Raw genomic sequence first — 20,393 nt, 5'->3', positions numbered from 1 at the left:
GGTAAAACAGGAGATGAATAAACAGTGGTGATGGAACACAGAACTGAAAACCAAACACGGAATACGAAATAACAGGAGACACAGAGAAATGATTCAGGTGATCCGGGAAACGGGACAACACACACTGAATCAGACGAACGAACGCGCACACGACAGAGAACGAGAGGGCAATATAAAGACACAACATCAATGGGGAACAGGTGAACATAATTAATTACGTAAGACACGAGCACATAAGGGAGTAGGGTAAAAGTGACAAGACACTGGGAACACGTGACACAAATACATAATGTGAAAACACGTGTCCCCACACAAACACAATGCTGCCATGACCTTGCCCTCTGAAATAGGACCTGAATCATATACCAAGGTCAGGCAAGGCCATGACAGCGACAAGACCGTGGGAACACGTGGAAGCAACATACACAATATGACTCCACGTGTCCCCACACAGAACATAATACTGTCATGGTGCTGTCAGATGTACTCAGACCTTAGTCTAGCACTGAAGGTCTGACAAGACCATGACACCGAGGATTTGATAAGGCAGCGTGAATTTGAGTATGAAAAACTTAAACACGCACAAAGATTGGAGTTGGACCGGCATAACCAAGATCATCAGTTACAAGTAGAGAGATTAAAGCTTATGACTGATGGGAAACTGTCAGTAGGTGGTTCGGGAAGTTGTGATCATTTCGGAGAATTAGTAAGCAACTTAAAGTTACTACCACAATTTTATGAAAAGACCCAAAGTGTTTTTTTTCATTATTCGAAAGCTAAAGACACCTAAAAAAAGTTAAATCCAATCGCATTCATTGACGGGCATAGTTTATATCGTAACAGCCGTCTAAACTCTCTGGATCGAGCTCAAAGTGGTAAGGCAGTACAGACACCATCGTTTATAGAGAAATATAACTGCTTGTTTATGTTCATGCCTGTGTGAATCTCAGTCAGAACCGGAAAACCCATGCGTAGTCAGGGGCGTAACCTTTCAAACACACACTGAACCCAGTTGACCAATAACAGTTGAGTAGGTCATCTAACCAATCCGAGTACACTAGACATTTTGGGAGGTGGAGACAGTAGTAACTTGAGAAAAGTATACTTAATGCCAGTAATACTTTTCCAGTTTGATTTTATTCCAGTTGATTTGAGGCTATTGAAATGTCTCAAAATAGCACAGATGAGTACACTTATTAAGTTTTTAAGTTTATCCTAAATACACTAATCAATATTTGAAGTGCATCAAAAAGTTCATCAAAGTTGAATACAACAATGGGTATTGTTCAACATTTTATTATAACATTTATGAAAGGTTTTGATCCACTTTTAATTTTGACTAGTACATTTACTAAGTGAATAAAATGTTTTTTTTTTAGTGCACTTTTTTCACCTGGAATCACCATCTAAATAACATACAATATATCATAGAGACAAATTTACTTTTACACTTACATTAAAGCATTTAGCAGATGTTTTTATACAGGGTGAATTACAAGAAAAAGGAACACAATAAAGCCATTTAGTAAGAACGCAATTAAACTGAAGTGCTTTACAAAGGTACAAAATCTGAACAATTACAAGAGGCTAAAAGGAGGAGGAAGAAAAAAATTAAGAGTTTATACCAAGATTGAGTGACTTTAAACATGTTTTTTTTTAAGTATTTCTGAAAGAAATGTGTTTTAGCTACTTTTTCAAAGTTTGGGAGATCATTACATTTTAAAGAGGGGTGGAGTTTCAGTTCAAATCAGTCATTTCGGCATCTATGAAAAATATAGAATTTAAAAATATAGAAAATATATGCCAAATGTCCCCCGAAAAGCTACTTTAGAGATATTTTTCTACTATCTAGAAAGGTAATAAAAGTAAAAGCAGACATTTTGAGTGTGTCGTCTTTCAGCACAGCTATGATTTATTCACAGACAGCAGGTAATCACAGTGCTGATAACAGCCATAACAGTATGATTAAGGAAACTTACGTGTGATATTTGCTGGATTTCTCTCCAACTATGTTTATGTGAAACTGAAATTGCCCTTAAGAATGAAGTAAATGGAAATTGCCTGGCAGCATTTAGTAATATAATGTTTAGTGTAATTGTTCTATTACAACAAATGGTCTCTTAAATTTAATAACAAATGTCCAGCATAAAACTTTAAAGCCACATCAGCTATGAAGACTGCTTCAGGATCCATGGTAACAGTAATACAATGATCAACTTACTCATTTTGTGAAGGCAAAAGAGAGTTTGCAGGCTAGAAGCTGCCAACAAACTCTATCAGGGCAAATTAAGTGCCTACTTGTCAATGGACAATGTTAGAGCTGGTGTTCTAACCCCTAGACCAAAGAGAAGGTGTTGAAACCAGCCAGCCAAAAACTGGTCCTGTGTATTGCTGTATATGATCAAACTGTGGGCTGGCTTGTACAGTCAGAGTCACACCCACACAAGTTGACACATGCATGAATACATTTTGCTTGAAGGCACTAAATGTTTTTGGTCTCTATTTTACATTTCATAACATATGTTCAGCTGAAGCCTTAAGCCCACATCAGAAAAGAAGACTGCTTCAGTATCCATAGGAACAGTGATAAAAGGATCAATCTACTCGCTTTGGGAAGGGACAAGAAAAATTCCAAGCAAGAAACCAACAAACTCTAAGGTCTAAAGAAGCATTGATTGCTTCTGTCAAAACCCAAAAAGACTGTTGGTATCTGCTGTATTGTATGCTAATAGTATGTACAGGACTCTTTCTTAAATTTAATAACAAATGTCCAGCAGAAACTTTAAGCCCACATCAGCTAAGAAATCTGCTTCTGTAGCCATAGGAACAGTGATGAAATGATCAAACTACTGTAAGTGCCTATTTGTCCATGGAGAAGGCCACTTAAAGCTTGTGGCTATATCTTAAATTTCAACACAAATATCGAGCAGAAACCTTAAGCCCACATCAGCTATGAAGACTGCTTCAGGATCCATGGGAACAGTAATAAAATGATCAACCTAATCATTTTGTGTAGGCAAAAGAGAGTTTGCAGGTAAGAAGCTGCCAACAAACTCTATCAGGGCAAAGTAAGTGCCTACTTGTCAACAGAGAAGGTCATTGTACCTTGAGGGATTCGAACCTGGGACTACCCGATTTTAGAGCTGGTGTTCTAACCCCTAGACCACAGAGAAGGTGTTCAAACAGGCCAGCCAAAAACTGGTCCTGTGTATTGCTGTATATGATCAAACTGTGGACAGTGATGAAATGATCAAACTACTGTAAGTGCCTATTTGTCAATGGAGAAGGAAAGTTAAAGCTTGTGGCTATATCTGAAATTTCAACACAAATGTTCAGCAGAATCCTTAAGCCCACACCAGAAAAGAAGGCTGCTTCAGTAGCCATAGGAACAGTGAGTAAAGGATCCATCTAATCGCCTTGGGAATAGAAAAGAAAACATTTCAAGCAGGAAACCCACAAACTATGAGATCTGAAATAGATTTGATTGCTTTTTTCAAAACCAATAGAGACTATTAGCATCTGCTGTATTGTATGCTAATAGTATGTCCAGGACTCTTTCTTAAATTTAATAACAAATGTCCAGCAGAAACCTTAAGCCCACATCAGCTATGAAGACCGCTTCAGGATTCATGGGAACAGTAATAAAATGATCAACCTAATCATTTTGTGTAGGCAAAAGAGAGTTTGCAGGTTAGAAGCTGCCCACAAACTCTATCAGGGCAAAGTAAGTGCCTACTTGTCAATGGAGAAGGCCATTGTACCTTGAGGGATTCGAACCTGGGACTACCCGATTTTAGAGCTGGTCTTCTAACCCCTAGACCACAGAGAAGTTGTTGAAACCGGCCAGCCAAAAACTGGTCCTGTGTATTGCTGTATATGATCAAACTGTGGACAGTGATGAAATGATCAAACTATTGTAAGTGCCTATTTGTCAATGGAGAAGGCCACTTAAAGCTTGTGGCTATATCTTAAATTTCAACACAAATGTTCATCAGAATCCTTAAGCCCACACCAGAAAAGAAGGCTGCTTCAGTAGCCATAGGAACAGTGAGTAAAGGATCCATCTAATCGCCTTGGGAATAGAAAAGAAAAAAATTCAAACAGGAAACCCACAAACTATGAGATCTGAAGTAGATTTGATTGCTTCTTTTAAAACCAATAGAGACTATTAGCATCTGCTGTATTGTATGCTAATAGTATGTCAAGGACTCTTTCTTAAATTTTATAACAAATGTCCAGGAGAAACGTTAAGCCCACATAAGCTATGAAGACTGCTTCAGGATCCATGGGAACAGTAATAAAATGATCAACCTAATCATTTTGTGAAGGCAAAAGAGTTTGCAGGTTAGAAGCTGCCCACAAACTGTATCAGGGCAAAGTAAGTGCCTACTTGCCAATGGAGAAGGCCATTGTACCTTGAGGGATTCAAACCTGGGACTACCCGATTTTAGAGCTGGTGTTCTAAGCCCTAGATCACAGAGAAGGTGTTGAAACCGGCCAGCCAAAAACTGGTCCTGTGTATTGCTGTATATGATCAAACTGTGGACAGTGATGAAATGATCAAACTACTGTAAGTGCCTACTTGTCAATGGAGAAGGCCATAGTACCTTGAGGGATTCGAACCTGGGACTACCCGATTTTAGAGCTGGTGTTCTAACCCCTAGACCACAGAGAAGGTGTTGAAACCGGCCAGCCAAAAACTGGTCCTGTGTATTGCTGTATATGATCAAACTGTGGGCTGGCTTGTACAGTCAGAGTCACACCCACACAAGTTGACACATACATGAATACATTTTGCTTGAAGGCACTAAATGTTTTTGGACTCTATCTTACATTTCATAACATATGTTAGGCTGAAGCCTTAAGCCCACATCAGAAAAGAAGACTGCTTCAGTATCCATAGGAACAGTGATAAAAGGATCAATCTACTCGCTTTGGGAAGCGACAAGAAAAATTCCAAGCAAGAAACCAACAAACTATTAGGTCTAAAGAAGAATTGATTGCTTCTGTCAAAACCCAAAAAGACTGTTGGTATCTGCTGTACTGTATGCTAATAGTATGTACAGGACTTTTTCTTACATTTAATAACAAATGTCCAGCAGAAACCTTAAGCCCACATCAGCTAAGAAATCTGCTTCTGTAGCCATAGGAACAATGATGAAATGATCAAACTACTGTAAGTGCCTATTTGTCAACGGAGAAGGCCACTTAAAGCTTGTGGCTATATCTTAAATTTCGACACAAATGTTCAGCAGAATCCTTAAGCCCACACCAGAAAAGAAGGCTGCTTCAGTAGCCATAGGAACAGTGAGTAAAGGATCCATCTAATCGCCTTGGGTATAGAAAACAAAACATTTCAAGCAGGAAACCCACAAACTATGAGATCTGAAATAGATTTGATTGCTTCTTTAAAAACCAATAGAGACTATTAGCATCTGCTGTATTGTATGCTAATAGTATGTCCAGGACTCTTTCTTAAATTTAAAGTGCCCATCTTATGACTGCTTTTCCACAAGTTATATCGGTGTATGAGTTCCATCAAGCATGTTTCAAAAGTTGTTTGCTCGAAAAAGCTTGTAGGAAAAGATTGTTACCCATCTCTAGTAGCCTCTTTTTCAGGGCAGTTTAGATTGTGCCGTTTTGAGCTAGTCTTACATATTTATGAGCTACTGCTCCTTTGATCACGCCCCACTACTAACGTCATGTGATCGTGCGCATGCTCAGTGGTATCGTGAGCAGTACAGACCATACTGGGTTATTATTTTATATATTATTATTATTAACGGTTTATGTTGCCAACAGACAAATCATGCAGAAAAGTATCACTAATAAGTACACTACAGGAGAAGAAACTCATGACACACAATGATTTCAGAGTAAATTGTGATGTTACGTTAGCAGTCACAACAATAAACTCGTTTTCCCTGGACAATGCTAACATATTCCCATTATAAAACATTTTCAAACGCATTATTTTCGCAAATTACAGAAATTAAGACCCGGCGGGGGATGTATACTGCTTGTGGACCGCGTGCTAATTGCTAGAAGCTAGCGGGAGGTCCGGACCGTGTAACTTATATATCTTTGTGGACCTTAAAGTTATTAGAGGCTCGCCTCGTCAGAAAAGCCGGGGCGTACGGTCTCGGTTAGTTTGGCAAAAAGCTTTTAGCTCTAGCATCATAAATGTAGTATTTTGTGACAGAAGATGACAACATGCAAAATACAACGTGACTTCTTACCTTTTTTGTTGATATACAAAGATCGCGAATCGAATCCAGTCTGTTTCAGATGTGCGAATGATCCATGAAAGTCCAATCAAATACATCCAATTACCAATTTTGTCCACAAATGCTTATACTCCGTGAAATATAGATACATAGTCTGTTGTTTACATCAGATTTCGCATGAAGGTCTTATCGCCTACAATCTGAGGACTGTTTGCGTCGTAACACACTGTATATAAGATTACTCCGGGTTCCAATAACCACGCGTTAAAACTTTGTTTTTAAAAGTAGGTGGGAGTATAATCCATAATATCCAAATAACGCTGTTATTTCCGTGAGACATGATAACAGCACAGAGGGTCTCATTCAAGTGACTGCTCTATGCTCTCTAGCTACCTGGTGGGTGGAGACCTGCGAGTGGGGTGGTGGGCGGGAAAATTCAAACTGAATGTGACGAAACTTTTTGTTACGTCACAACGGAGCTGAGTTTGAACTCCCGCAATCTGAGACTCAAGGCAGAGGACATTCAGAAACCTGTATCTCACTCAAAACAGCATGGATGGATTTTTTCCCAAGTTTGTATGCGTGTGGGAGCATCAGAGACACAAAATAACACCCCAAAACCCAGAAAAAGTGAGTTTTTCATAATATGGGCACTTTAATAACAAATGTCCAGCAGAAACGTTAAGCCCACATCAGCTATGAAGACCGCTTCAGGATTCATGGGAACAGTAATAAAATGATCAACCTAATCATTTTGTGTAGGCAAAAGAGAGTTTGCAGGTTAGAAGCTGCCCACAAACTCTATCAGGGCAAAGTAAGTGCCTACTTGTCAATGGAGAAGGCCATTGTACCTTGAGGGATTCGAACCTGGGACTACCCGATTTTAGAGCTGGTGTTCTAACCCCTAGACCACAGAGAAGTTGTTGAAACCGGCCAGCCAAAAACTGGTCCTGTGTATTGCTGTATATGATCAAACTGTGGACAGTGATGAAATGATCAAACTACTGTAAGTGCCTATTTGTCAATGGAGAAGGCCACTTAAAGCTTGTGGCTATATCTTAAATTTCAACACAAATGTTCATCAGAATCCTTAAGCCCACACCAGAAAAGAAGGCTGCTTCAGTAGCCATAGGAACAGTGAGTAAAGGATCCATCTAATCGCCTTGGGAATAGAAAAGAAAAAAATTCAAACAGGAAACCCACAAACTATGAGATCTGAAGTAGATTTGATTGCTTCTTTTAAAACCAATAGAGACTATTAGCATCTGCTGTATTGTATGCTAATAGTATGTCAAGGACTCTTTCTTAAATTTTATAACAAATGTCCAGGAGAAACGTTAAGCCCACATAAGCTATGAAGACTGCTTCAGGATCCATGGGAACAGTAATAAAATGATCAACCTAATCATTTTGTGAAGGCAAAAGAGTTTGCAGGTTAGAAGCTGCCCACAAACTGTATCAGGGCAAAGTAAGTGCCTACTTGCCAATGGAGAAGGCCATTGTACCTTGAGGGATTCAAACCTGGGACTACCCGATTTTAGAGCTGGTGTTCTAAGCCCTAGATCACAGAGAAGGTGTTGAAACCGGCCAGCCAAAAACTGGTCCTGTGTATTGCTGTATATGATCAAACTGTGGACAGTGATGAAATGATCAAACTACTGAAAGTGCCTACTTGTCAATGGAGAAGGCCATAGTACCTTGAGGGATTCGAACCTGGGACTACCCGATTTTAGAGCTGGTGTTCTAACCCCTAGACCACAGAGAAGGTGTTGAAACCGGCCAGCCAAAAACTGGTCCTGTGTATTGCTGTATATGATCAAACTGTGGGCTGGCTTGTACAGTCAGAGTCACACCCACACAAGTTGACACATACATGAATACATTTTGCTTGAAGGCACTAAATGTTTTTGGACTCTATCTTACATTTCATAACATATGTTAGGCTGAAGCCTTAAGCCCACATCAGAAAAGAAGACTACTTCAGTATCCATAGGAACAGTGATAAAAGGATCAATCTACTCGCTTTGGGAAGCGACAAGAAAAATTCCAAGCAAGAAACCAACAAACTATTAGGTCTAAAGAAGAATTGATTGCTTCTGTCAAAACCCAAAAAGACTGTTGGTATCTGCTGTACTGTATGCTAATAGTATGTACAGGACTTTTTCTTACATTTAATAACAAATGTCCAGCAGAAACCTTAAGCCCACATCAGCTAAGAAATCTGCTTCTGTAGCCATAGGAACAATGATGAAATGATCAAACTACTGTAAGTGCCTATTTGTCAACGGAGAAGGCCACTTAAAGCTTGTGGCTATATCTTAAATTTCGACACAAATGTTCAGCAGAATCCTTAAGCCCACACCAGAAAAGAAGGCTGCTTCAGTAGCCATAGGAACAGTGAGTAAAGGATCCATCTAATCGCCTTGGGAATAGAAAAGAAAAAATTTCAAGCAGGAAACCCACAAACTATGAGATCTGAAATAGATTTGATTGCTTCTTTCAAAACCAATAGAGACTATTAGCATCTGCTGTTTTTATGCTAAAAGTATGTCCAGGACTCTTTCTTAAATTTAATAACAAATGTCCAGCAGAAACCTTAAACCCACATCAGCTATGAAGACTGCTTCAGGATCCATGGGAACAGTAATAAAATGATCAACCTAGTCATTTTGTGTAGGCAAAAGAGAGTTTGCAGGTTAGAAGCTGCCCACAAACTCTATCAGGGCAAAGTAAGTGCCTACTTATCAAGGGAGAAGGCCATTGTACCTTGAGGGATTTGAACCTGGGACTACCCGATTTTAGAGTTGGTGTTCAAACCCCTACACCACAGAGAAGGTGTTGAAACTGGCCAGCCAAAAACTGGTCCTGTTTATTGCTGCATATGATCTAACTGTGGACAGTGATAAAATGATCAAACTACTGTAAGTGCCTATTTGTCAATGGAGAAGGAAACTTAAAGCTTGTGGCTATATCTTAAATTTCAACACAAATGTTCAGCAGAATCCTTAAGCCCACACCAGAAAAGAAGGCTGCTTCAGTAGCCATAGGAACAGTGAGTAAAGGATCCATCTAATCGCCTTGGGTATAGAAAACAAAACATTTCAAGCAGGAAACCCACAAACTATGAGATCTGAAATAGATTTGATTGCTTCTTTAAAAACCAATAGAGACTATTAGCATCTGCTGTATTGTATGCTAATAGTATGTCCAGGACTCTTTCTTAAATTTAATAACAAATGTCCAGCAGAAACGTTAAGCCCACATCAGCTATGAAGACTGCTTCAGGATCCATGGGAACAGTAATAAAATGATCAACCTAATCATTTTGTGTAGGCAAAAGAGAGTTTGCAGGTTAGAAGCTGCCCACAAACTCTATCCGGGCAAACTAAGTGCCTACTTGTTAATGGAGAAGGCCATTGTACCTTGAGGGATTCGAACCTGGGACTACCCGATTTTAGAGCTAGTGTTCTAACCCCTAGACCACAGAGAAGGTGTTGAAACCGGCCAGCCAAAAACTGGTCCTGTGTATTGCTGTATATGATCAAACTGTGGACAGTGATGAAATGAACAAACTACTGTAAGTGCCTATTTGTCAATGGAGAAGGCCACTTAAAGCTTGTGGCTATATCTTAAATTTTAACACAAATGTTCAGCAGAATCCTTAAGCCCACACCAGAAAAGAAGGCTGCTTCAGTAGCCATAGGAACAGTGAGTAAAGGATCCATCTAATCGCCTTGGGAATAGAAAAGAAAACATTTCAAGCAGGAAACCCACAAACTATGAGATCTGAAATAGATTTGATTGCTTCTTTCAAAACCAATAGAGATTATTAGCATCTGCTGTATTGTATGCTAATAGTATGTCCAGGACTCTTTCTTAAATTTAAATAACAAATGTCCAGCAGAAACGTTAAGCCCACATCAGCTATGAAGACTGCTTCAGGATCCATGGGAACAGTAATAAAATGATCAACCTAATCATTTTGTGTAGGCAAAAGAGAGTTTGCAGGTTAGAAGCTGCCCACAAACTGTATCAGGGCAAAGTAAGTGCCTACTTGTCAATGGAGAAGGCCATTGTACCTTGAGGGATTCGAACCTGGGACTACCCGATTTTAGAGCTGGTGTTCAAACCCCTAGACCACAGAGAAGGTGTTTAAACCAGCCAGCCAAAAACTGGTCTTGTGTATTGCTGTATATGATCAAACTGTGGACAGTGATGAAATGATCAAACTACTGTAAGTGCCTATTTGTTAATGGAGAAGGCCACTTAAAGCTTGTGGCTATATCTTGAATTTCAACACAAATGTTCATCAGAATCCTTAAGCCCACACCAGAAAAGAAGGCTGCTTCAGTAGCCATAGGAACAGTGAGTAAAGGATCCATCTAATCGCCTTGGGAATAGAAAAGAAAAAAATTCAAGCAGGAAACCCACAAACTATGAGATCTGAAGTAGATTTGATTGCTTCTTTCAAAACCAATAGAGACTATTAGCATCTGCTGTATTGTATGCTAATAGTATGTCCAGGACTCTTTCTTAAATTTAATAACAAATGTCCAGCAGAAACCTTAAGCCCACATCAGCTATGAAGACTGCTTCAGGATCCATGGGAACAGTAATAAAATGATCAACCTAATCATTTTGTGTAGGCAAAAGAGAGTTTGCAGGTTAGAAGCTGCCCACAAACTGTATCAGGGCAAAGTAAGTGCCTACTTGCCAATGAAGAAGGCCATTGTACCTTGAGGGATTCGAACCTGGGACTACCCGATTTTAGAGCTGGTGTTCTAAGCCCTGGACCACAGAGAAGGTGTTGAAACCTGCCAGACAAAAACTGGTCCTGTTTATTGCTGTAAATGATCAAACTGTGGACAGTGATGAAATGATCAAACTACTGTAAGTGCCTATTTGTCTATGGAGAAGGCCACTTAAAGCTTGTGGCTATATCTTAAATTTCAACACAAATGTTCAGCAGAATCCTTAAGCCCACACCAGAAAAGAAGGCTGCTTCAGTAGCCATAGGAACAGTGAGTAAAGGATCCATCTAATCGCCTTGGGAAGAGAAAAGAAAACATTTCAAGCAGGAAACCCACAAACTATGAGATCTGAAATAGATTTGATTGCTTCTTTCAAAACCAATAGAGACTATTAGCATCTGCTGTATTGTATGCTAATAGTATGTCCAGGACTCTTTCTTAAATTTAATAACAAATGTCCAGCAGAAACCTTAAGCCCACATCAGCTATGAAGACTGCTTCAGGATCCATGGGAACAGTAATAAAATGATCAACCTAATCATTTTGTGTAGGCAAAAGAGAGTTTGCAGGTTAGAAGCTGCCCACAAACTCTATCAGGGCAAAGTAAGTGCCTACTTGTCAATGGAGAAGGCCATTGTACCTTGAGGGATTCTAACCTGGGACTACCTGATTATAGAGCTGGTGTTCTAACCCCTAGACCACAGAGAAGGTGTTGAAACTGGCCAGCCAAAAACTGGTCCTGTGTATTGCTGTATATGATCAAACTGTGGGCTGGCTTGTACAGTCAGAGTCACACCCACACAAGTTGACACATACATGAATACATTTTGCTTCAAGGCACTAAATGTTTTTGAACTCTATCTTAAATTTCATAACATATGTTCAGCTGAAGCCTTAAGCCCACATCAGAAAAGAAGACTGCTTCAGTATCCAAAGGAACAGTGATAAAAGGATCAATCTACTTGCTTTGGGAAGGGACAAGAAAAATTCCAAGCAAGAAACCAACAAACTATCAGGTCTAAAGAAGAATTGATTGCTTCTTTTAAAACCCAAAAGACTGTTGGTATCTGCTGTACTGTATGCTAATAGTATGTACAGGACTCTTTCTTAAATTTAATAACAAATGTCCAGCAGAAAACTTCAGCCCACATCAGCTAAGAAATCTGCTTCTGGAGCAAAAGGAACAGTGATGAAATGATCAAACTACTGTAAGTGCCTATTTGTCCATGGAGAAGGCCACTTAAAGCTTGTGGCTATGTCTTAAATTTCAACACAAATGTTCAGCAGAATCCTTAAGCCCACACCAGAAAAGAAGGCTGCTTCAGTAGCCATAGGAACAGTGAGTAAAGGATCCATCTAATCGCCTTGGGAATAGAAAAGAAACAATTCAAGCAGGAAACCCACAAACTATGAGATCTGAAATAGATTTGATTGCTTCTTTCAAAACCAATAGAGACTTTTAGCATCTGCTGTATTGTATGCTAATAGTATGTCCAGGACTCTTTCTTAAATTTAATAACAAATATGCAGCAGAAACCTTAAGCCCACATCAGCTATGAAGACTGCTTCAGGATCCATGGGAACAGTAATAAAATGATCAACCTAATCATTTTGTGTAGGCAAAAGAGAGTTTGCAGGTCAGAAGCTGCCCATAAACTCTATCACGGCAAAGTAAGTGCCTATGTGTCAATGGAGAAGGCCATTGTACCTTGAGGGATTCGAACCTGGGACTACCCGATTTTAGAGCTGGTGTTCTAACCCCTAGACCACAGAGAAGGTGTTAAAACCGGCCAGCCAAAAACTGGTCCTGTCTATTGCTGTATATGATCAAACTGTGGGCTGGCTTGTACAGTCAGAGTCACACCCACACAAGTTGACACATACATGAATACATTTTGCTTGAAGGCACTAAATGTTTTTGGACTCTATCTTACATTTCATAACATATGTTCGGCTGAAGCCTTAAGCCCACATCAGAAAAGAAGACTGCTTCAGTATCCATAGGAACAGTGATAAAAGGATCAATCTACTCGCTTTGGGAAGCAACAAGAAAAATTCCAAGCAAGAAACCAACAAACTATCAGGTCTAAAGAAGAATTGATTGCTTCTGTCAAAACCCAAAAAGACTGTTGGTATCTGCTGTATTGTATGCTAATAGTATTTACAGGACTTTTTCTTACATTTAATAACAAATGTCCAGCAGAAACCTTAAGCCCACATCAGCTAAGAAATCTGCTTCTGTAGCCATAGGAACAATGATGAAATGATCAAACTACTGTAAGTGCCTATTTGTCAACGGAGAAGGCCACTTAAAGCTTGTGGCTATATCTTAAATTTCAACACAAATGTTCAGCAGAACCTTAAGCCCACACCAGAAAAGAAGGCTGCTTCAGTAGCCATAGGAACAGTGAGTAAAGGATCCATCTAATCGCCTTGGGAATAGAAAAGAAAAAATTTCAAGCAGGAAACCCACAAACTATGAGATCTGAAATAGATTTGATTGCTTCTTTCAAAACCAATAGAGACTATTAGCATCTGCTGTATTTTATGCTAAAAGTATGTCCAGGACTCTTTCTTAACTTTAATAACAAATGTCCAGCAGAAAACTTAAGCCCACATCAGCTATGAAGACTGCTTCAGGATCCATGGGAACAGTAATAAAATGATCAACCTAGTCATTTTGTGTAGGCAAAAGGGAGTTTGCAGGTTAGAAGCTGCCCACAAACTCTATCAGGGCAAAGTAAGTGCCTACTTGTCAATGGAGAAGGCCATTGTACCTTGAGGGATTTGAACCTAGAACTACCCGATTTTAGAGCTGGTGATCTAACCCCTAGACTACAGAGAAGGTGTTGAAACTGGCCAGCTAAAAACTGGTCCTGTGTATTGCTGTATATGATCAAACTGTGGACAGTGATGAAATGATCAAACTACTGTAAGTGCCTATTTGTCAATGGAGAAGGCCACTTAAAGCTTGTTGCTATATCTTAAATTTCAACACAAATGTTCAGCAGAATCCTTAAGCCCAGACCAGAAAAGAAGGCTGCTTCAGTAGCCATAGGAACAGTGAGTAAAGTATCCATCTATTCGCCTTGGGAACAGAAAAGAAAAAAATTAAAGCAGGAAACCCACAAACAATGAGATCTGAAATAGATTTGATTGCTTCTTTCAAAACCAATAGAGACTATTAGCATCTGCTGTATTGTATGCTAATAGTATGTCCAGGACTCTTTCTTAAATTTAATAACAAATGTCCAGCAGAAACGTTAAGCCCACATCAGCTATGAAGACTGCTTCAGGATCCATGGGAACAGTAATAAAATGATCAACCTAATCATTTTGTGTAGGCAAAAGAGAGTTTGCAGGTTAGAAGCTGCCCACAAAATCTATCAGGGCAAAGTAAGTGCCTACTTGTCAATGGAGAAGGCCACTGTACCTTGAGGGATTCGAACCTGGGACTACCCGACTTTAGAGCTGGTGTTCAAACCCCTAGACCACAGAGAAGGTGTTGAAACCGGACAGCCAAAAATTGGTCCTGTGTATTGCTGTATATGATCAAACTGTGGGCTGGCTTGTACAGTCAGAGTCACACCCACACAAGTTGACACATACATGAATACATTTTGCTTGAAGGCACTAAATGTTTTTGAACTCTATCTTAAATTTCATAACATATGTTCAGCTGAAGCCTTAAGCCCACATCAGAAAAGAAGACTGCTTCAGTATCCAAAGGAACAGTGATAAAATGATCAATCTACTTGCTTTGGGAAGGGACAAGAAACATTCCAAGCAAGAAACCAACAAACTATCAGGTCTAAAGAAGAATTGATTGCTTCTTTCAAAACCCAAAAGACTGTTGGTATCTGCTGTACTGTATGCTAATAGTATGTACAGGACTCTTTCTTAAATTTAATAACAAATGTCCAGCAGAAACCTTAAGCCCACATCAGCTAAGAAATCTGCTTCTGTAGCCATAGGAATAGTGATAAAATGATCAAACTACTGTAAGTGCCTATTTGTAAATGGAGAAGGAAACTTAAAGCTTGTGGCTATATCTTAAATTTCAACACAAATGTTCAGCAGAATCCTTAAGCCCACACCAGAAAAGAAGGCTGCTTCAGTAGCCATAGGAACAGTGAGTAAAGGATCCATCTAATCGCCTTGGGAATAGAAAAGAAAATATTTCAAGCAGGAAACCCACAAATTATGAGATCTGAAATAGATTTGATTGCCTCTTTCAAAACCAATAGAGACTATTAGCATCTGCTGTATTGTATGCTAATAGTATGTCCAGGACTCTTTCTTAAATTTAATAACAAATGCCCAGCAGAATCCTTAAGCCCACATCAGCTATGAAGACTGCTTCAGGATCCATGGGAACAGTAATAAAATGATCAACCTAATCATTTTGTTTTGACAAAAGAGAGTTTGCAGGTTAGAAGCTGCCCACAAACTGTATCAGGGCAAAGTAAGTGCCTACTTGCCAATGGAGAAGGCCATTGTACCTTGAGAGATTCGAACCTGGGACTACCTGATTTTAGAGCTGGTGTTCTAAGCCCTAGACCACAGAGAAGGTGTTGAAACTTGCCAGACAAAAACTGGTCCTGTGTATTGCTGTATATGATCAAACTGTGGACAGTGATGAAATGATCAAACTACTGTAAGTGCCTATTTGTCAATGGAGAAGGAAAATTAAAGCTTGTGGCTATATCTTAAATTTCAACACAAATGTTCAGCAGAATCCTTAAGCCCACACCAGAAAAGGAGGCTGCTTTAGTAGCCATAGGAACAGTGAGTAAAGGATCCATCTAATCGCCTTGGGAATAGAAAAGAAAACATTTCAAGCAGGAAACCCACAAACTATGAGCTCTGAAATAGATTTGATTGCTTCTTTCAAAACCAATAGAGACTATTAGCATCTGCTGTATTGTATGCTAATAGTATGTCCAGGACTCTTTCTTAAATTTAATAACAAATGTCCAGCAGAAACCTTAAGCCCACATCAGCTATGAAGATTGCTTCAGGATCCATGGGAACAGTAATAAAATGATCAACCTAATCATTTTGTGTAGGCAAAAGAGAGTTTGCAGGTTAGAAGCTGCCCACAAACTGTATCAGGGCAAAGTAAGTGCCTACTTGCCAATGGAGAAGGCCATTGTACCTTGAGGGATTCAAACCTGGGACTACCCGATTTTAGAGCTGGTGTTCTAAGCCCTAGACCACAGAGAAGGTGTTGAAACCTGCCAGACAAAAACTGGTCCTGTGTATTGCTGTATATGATCAAACTGTGGACAGTGATGAAATGATCAAACTACTGTAAGTGCCTATTTGTCAATGGAGAAGGCCACTTAAAGCTTGTGGCTATATCTTAAATTTCAACACAAATGTTCATCAGAATCCTTAAGCCCACACCAGAAAAGAAGGCTGCTTCAGTAGCCATAGGAACAGTGAGTAAAGGATCCATCTAATCGCCTTGGGAATAGAAAAGAAAAAAATTCAAACAGGAAACCCACAAACTATGAGATCTGAAATAGATTTGATTGCTTCTTTCAAAACCAATAGAGACTATTAGCATCTGCTGTATTGTATGCTAATAGTATGTCAAGGACTCTTTCTTAAATTTTATAACAAATGTCCAGGAGAAACGTTAAGCCCACATCAGTTATGAATACTGCTTCAGGATCCATGGGAACAGTAATAAAATGATCAACCTAATCATTTTGTGAAGGCAAAAGAGTTAGCAGGTTAGAAGCTGCCCACAAACTGTATCAGGGCAAAGTAAGTGCCTACTTGTCAATGGAGAAGGGCATTGTACCTTGAGGGATTCGAACCTGGGACTACCCGATTTTAGAGCTGGTGTTCTAACCCCTAGACCACATATAAGGTGTTGAAACCGGCCAGCCAAAAACTGGTCTTGTGTATTGCTGTATATGATCAAACTGTGGACAGTGATGAAATGATCAAACTACTGTAAGTGCCTATTTGTCAATGGAGAAGGCCACTTAAAACTTGTGGCTATATCTTAAGTTTCAACACAAATGTTCAGCAGAATCCTTAAGCCCACACCAGAAAAGAAGGCTGCTTCAGTAGCCATAGGAACAGTGAGTATAGGATCCATCTAATCGCCTTGGGAATAGAAAAGAAAACATTTCAAGCAGGAAACCCACAAACTATGAGATCTGAAATAGATTTGATTGCTTCTTTCAAAACCAATAGAGACTATTAGCATCTGCTGTATTGTATGCTAATAGTATGTCCAGGACTCTTTCTTAAATTTAATAACAAATGTCCAGCAGAAACCTTAAGCCCACATCAGCTATGAAGATTGCTTCAGGATCCATGGGAACAGTAATAAAATGATCAACCTAATCATTTTGTGTAGGCAAAAGAGAGTTTGCAGGTTAGAAGCTGCCCACAAACTGTATCAGGGCAAAGTAAGTGCCTACTTGCCAATGGAGAAGGCCATTGTACCTTGAGGGATTCGAACCTGGGACTACCCGATTTTAGAGCTGGTGTTCAAACCCCTAGACCACAGAGAAGGTGTTGAAACCGGCCAGCCAAAAACTGGTCCTGTGTATTGCTGTATATGATCAAACTGTGGACAGTGATGAAATGATCAAACTACTGTAAGTGCCTATTTGTCAATGGAGAAGGAAACCTAAAGCTTGTGGCTATATCTTAAATTTCAACACAAATGTTCAGCAGAATCCTTAAAGCTAGGGTACGTAATGTTTGAGAGCTAGCAAAATTAGAAAACGGCACCTCTTCTAAGCTACACCCCCTTTTGTTAGCACTCCGTCCAAAGCTACGCCCCCACAAACATGAACGCGCATCCACAGTCGGAGTCAGCTGCAGGTCACAGGAAAACCGAGTATTTCAACACATTATAGGCATCAACCAAACGACTTCATGTCTCATTCACCTGTAACTCAACTGATTTACACCGACAGAGAATCTAATGTTAGCATTGGGCTAATACTAGCTACAAAAATAGCTACGTTGCCTAACGTAACATTTATCATGGAAATAACAAATCCCCCCGAAGCAAAACAAATTATTACCTGTTCAGCAGAAAGACCGCAACCTCGGCATCGCTTTTCAGGCCCTTCAGCTCCCTCAGTTGTCTCCACCGTTCAAATGCTCCACCGATGTTTACGCGAGTTTGTCCTCTGGCTTTATCCAGTACCTGTTTAGTTGCAGCCTTTTCTGCCTCAGATTTTCTTTTTCTAGGTTTTTTATTAGGGCGAGCAGTTACCAGCAAAGCTGGCAGTGGTAGTTTTGGCTGCTTTTTATCTTCCATTGTGCCGGTGCCGCAAACTCCTGCTTACTCGGTGTAGTGTTCAGGGTGACGATGACGTGATTAGTGCACGCAGGGCAACGCGCGCAGTGGGGCTGGGCCACGGGACATGAAGGCATCTGATTGGTTCTTTACACACGCACCGAATGGCAGTGATTGGTTGGAGTTTTTACTGCCCTGCAGCTGCTACAGAGGTCTGATTGTTTTCATTCCGTTTTCTGAACACATAATGTATTGACTACTCTCAGGATAGAAGGACCATTTCACCCAGTATAATAAAAAATGTATCTGAACAGGATTACCTACACTAGCTTTAAGCCCACACCAGAAAAGAAGGCTAGCCATAGGAACAGTGAGTAAAGGATCCATCTAATCGCCTTGGGAATAGAAAAGAAAACATTTCAAGCAGGAAACCCACAAACTATGAGATCTGAAATAGATTTGATTGCTTCTTTCAAAACCAATAGAGACTATTAGCATCTGCTGTATTGTATGCTAATAGTATGTCCAGGACTCTTTCTTAAATTTAATAACAAATGTCCAGCAGAAACCTTAAGCCCACATCAGCTATGAAGACTGCTTCAGGATCCATGGGAACAGTAATAAAATGATCAACCTAATCATTTTGTGTAGGCATAAGAGAGTTTGCAGATTAGAAGCTGCCCACAAACTCTATCAGGGCAAAGTAAGTGCCTACTTGTCAATGGAGAAGGCCATTGTACCTTGAGGGATTCGAACCTGGGACTACCCGATTTTAGAGCTGGTGTTCTAACCCCTAGACCACAGAGAAGGTGTTGAAACCGGCCAGCCAAAAACTGGTCCTGTGTATTGCTGTATATGATCAAACTGTGGACAGTGATGAAATGATCAAACTACTGTAAGTGCCCATTTGTCAATGGAGAAGGAAACTTAAAGCTTGTGGCTATATCTTAAATTTCAACACAAATGTTCAGCAGAATCCTTAAGCCCACACCAGAAAAGAAGGCTGCTTCAGTAGCCATAGGAACAGTGAGTAAAGGATCCATCTAATTGCCTTGGGAATAGAAAAGAAAACATTTCAAGCAGGAAACCCACAAACTATGAGATCTGAAATAGATTTGATTGCTTCTTTCAAAACCAATAGAGACTATTAGCATCTGCTGTATTGTATGCTAATAGTATGTCCAGGACTCTTTCTTAAATTTAATAACAAATGTCCAGCAGAAACCTTAAGCCCACATCAGCTATGAAGACTGCTTCAGGATCCATGGGAACAGTAATAAAATGATCAACCTAATCATTTTGTGTAGGCATAAGAGAGTTTGCAGGTTAGAAGCTGCCCACAAACTGTATCAGGGCAAAGTAAGTGCCTACTTGCCAATGGAGAAGGCCATTGTACCTTGAGGGATTCGAACCTGGGACTACCTGATTTTAGAGCTGGTGTTCTAAGCCCTAGACCACAGAGAAGGTGTTGAAACCTGCCAGACAAAAACTGGTCCTGTGTATTGCTGTATATGATCAAACTGTGGACAGTGATGAAATGATCAAACTACTGTAAGTGCCTATTTGTCAATGGAGAAGGCCACTTAAAGCTTGTGGCTATATCTTAAATTTCAACACAAATGTTCATCAGAATCCTTAAGCCCACACCAGAAAAGAAGGCTGCTTCAGTAGCTATAGGAACAGTGAGTAAAGGATCCATCTAATCGCCTTGGGAATAGAAAAGAAAAAAATTCAAACAGGAAACCCACAAACTATGAGATCTGAAATAGATTTGATTGCTTCTTTCAAAACCAATAGAGACTATTAGCATCTGCTGTATTGTATGCTAATAGTATGTCCAGGACTCTTTCTTAAATTTAATAACAAATGTCCAGCAGAAACGTTAAGCCCACATCAGCTATGAAGACTGCTTCAGGATCCATGGGAACAGTAATAAAATGATCAACCTAATCATTTGTGAAGGCAAAAGAGTTAGCAGGTTAGAAGCTGCCCACAAACTGTATCAGGGCAAAGTAAGTGCCTACTTGCCAATGGAGAAGGCCATTGTACCTTGAGGGATTCGAACCTGGGACTACCCAATTTTAGAGCTGGTGTTCAAACCCCTAGACCACAGAGAAGGTGTTGAAACCGGCCAGCCAA

Source organism: Paramisgurnus dabryanus, chromosome 18 (genome assembly GCF_030506205.2).
Source record: "Paramisgurnus dabryanus chromosome 18, PD_genome_1.1, whole genome shotgun sequence".
NCBI lineage: Eukaryota > Metazoa > Chordata > Actinopteri > Cypriniformes > Cobitidae > Paramisgurnus > Paramisgurnus dabryanus.
The sequence above is the reverse complement of the archived record's forward strand: the minus strand, read 5'-3'. Positions refer to the sequence as shown.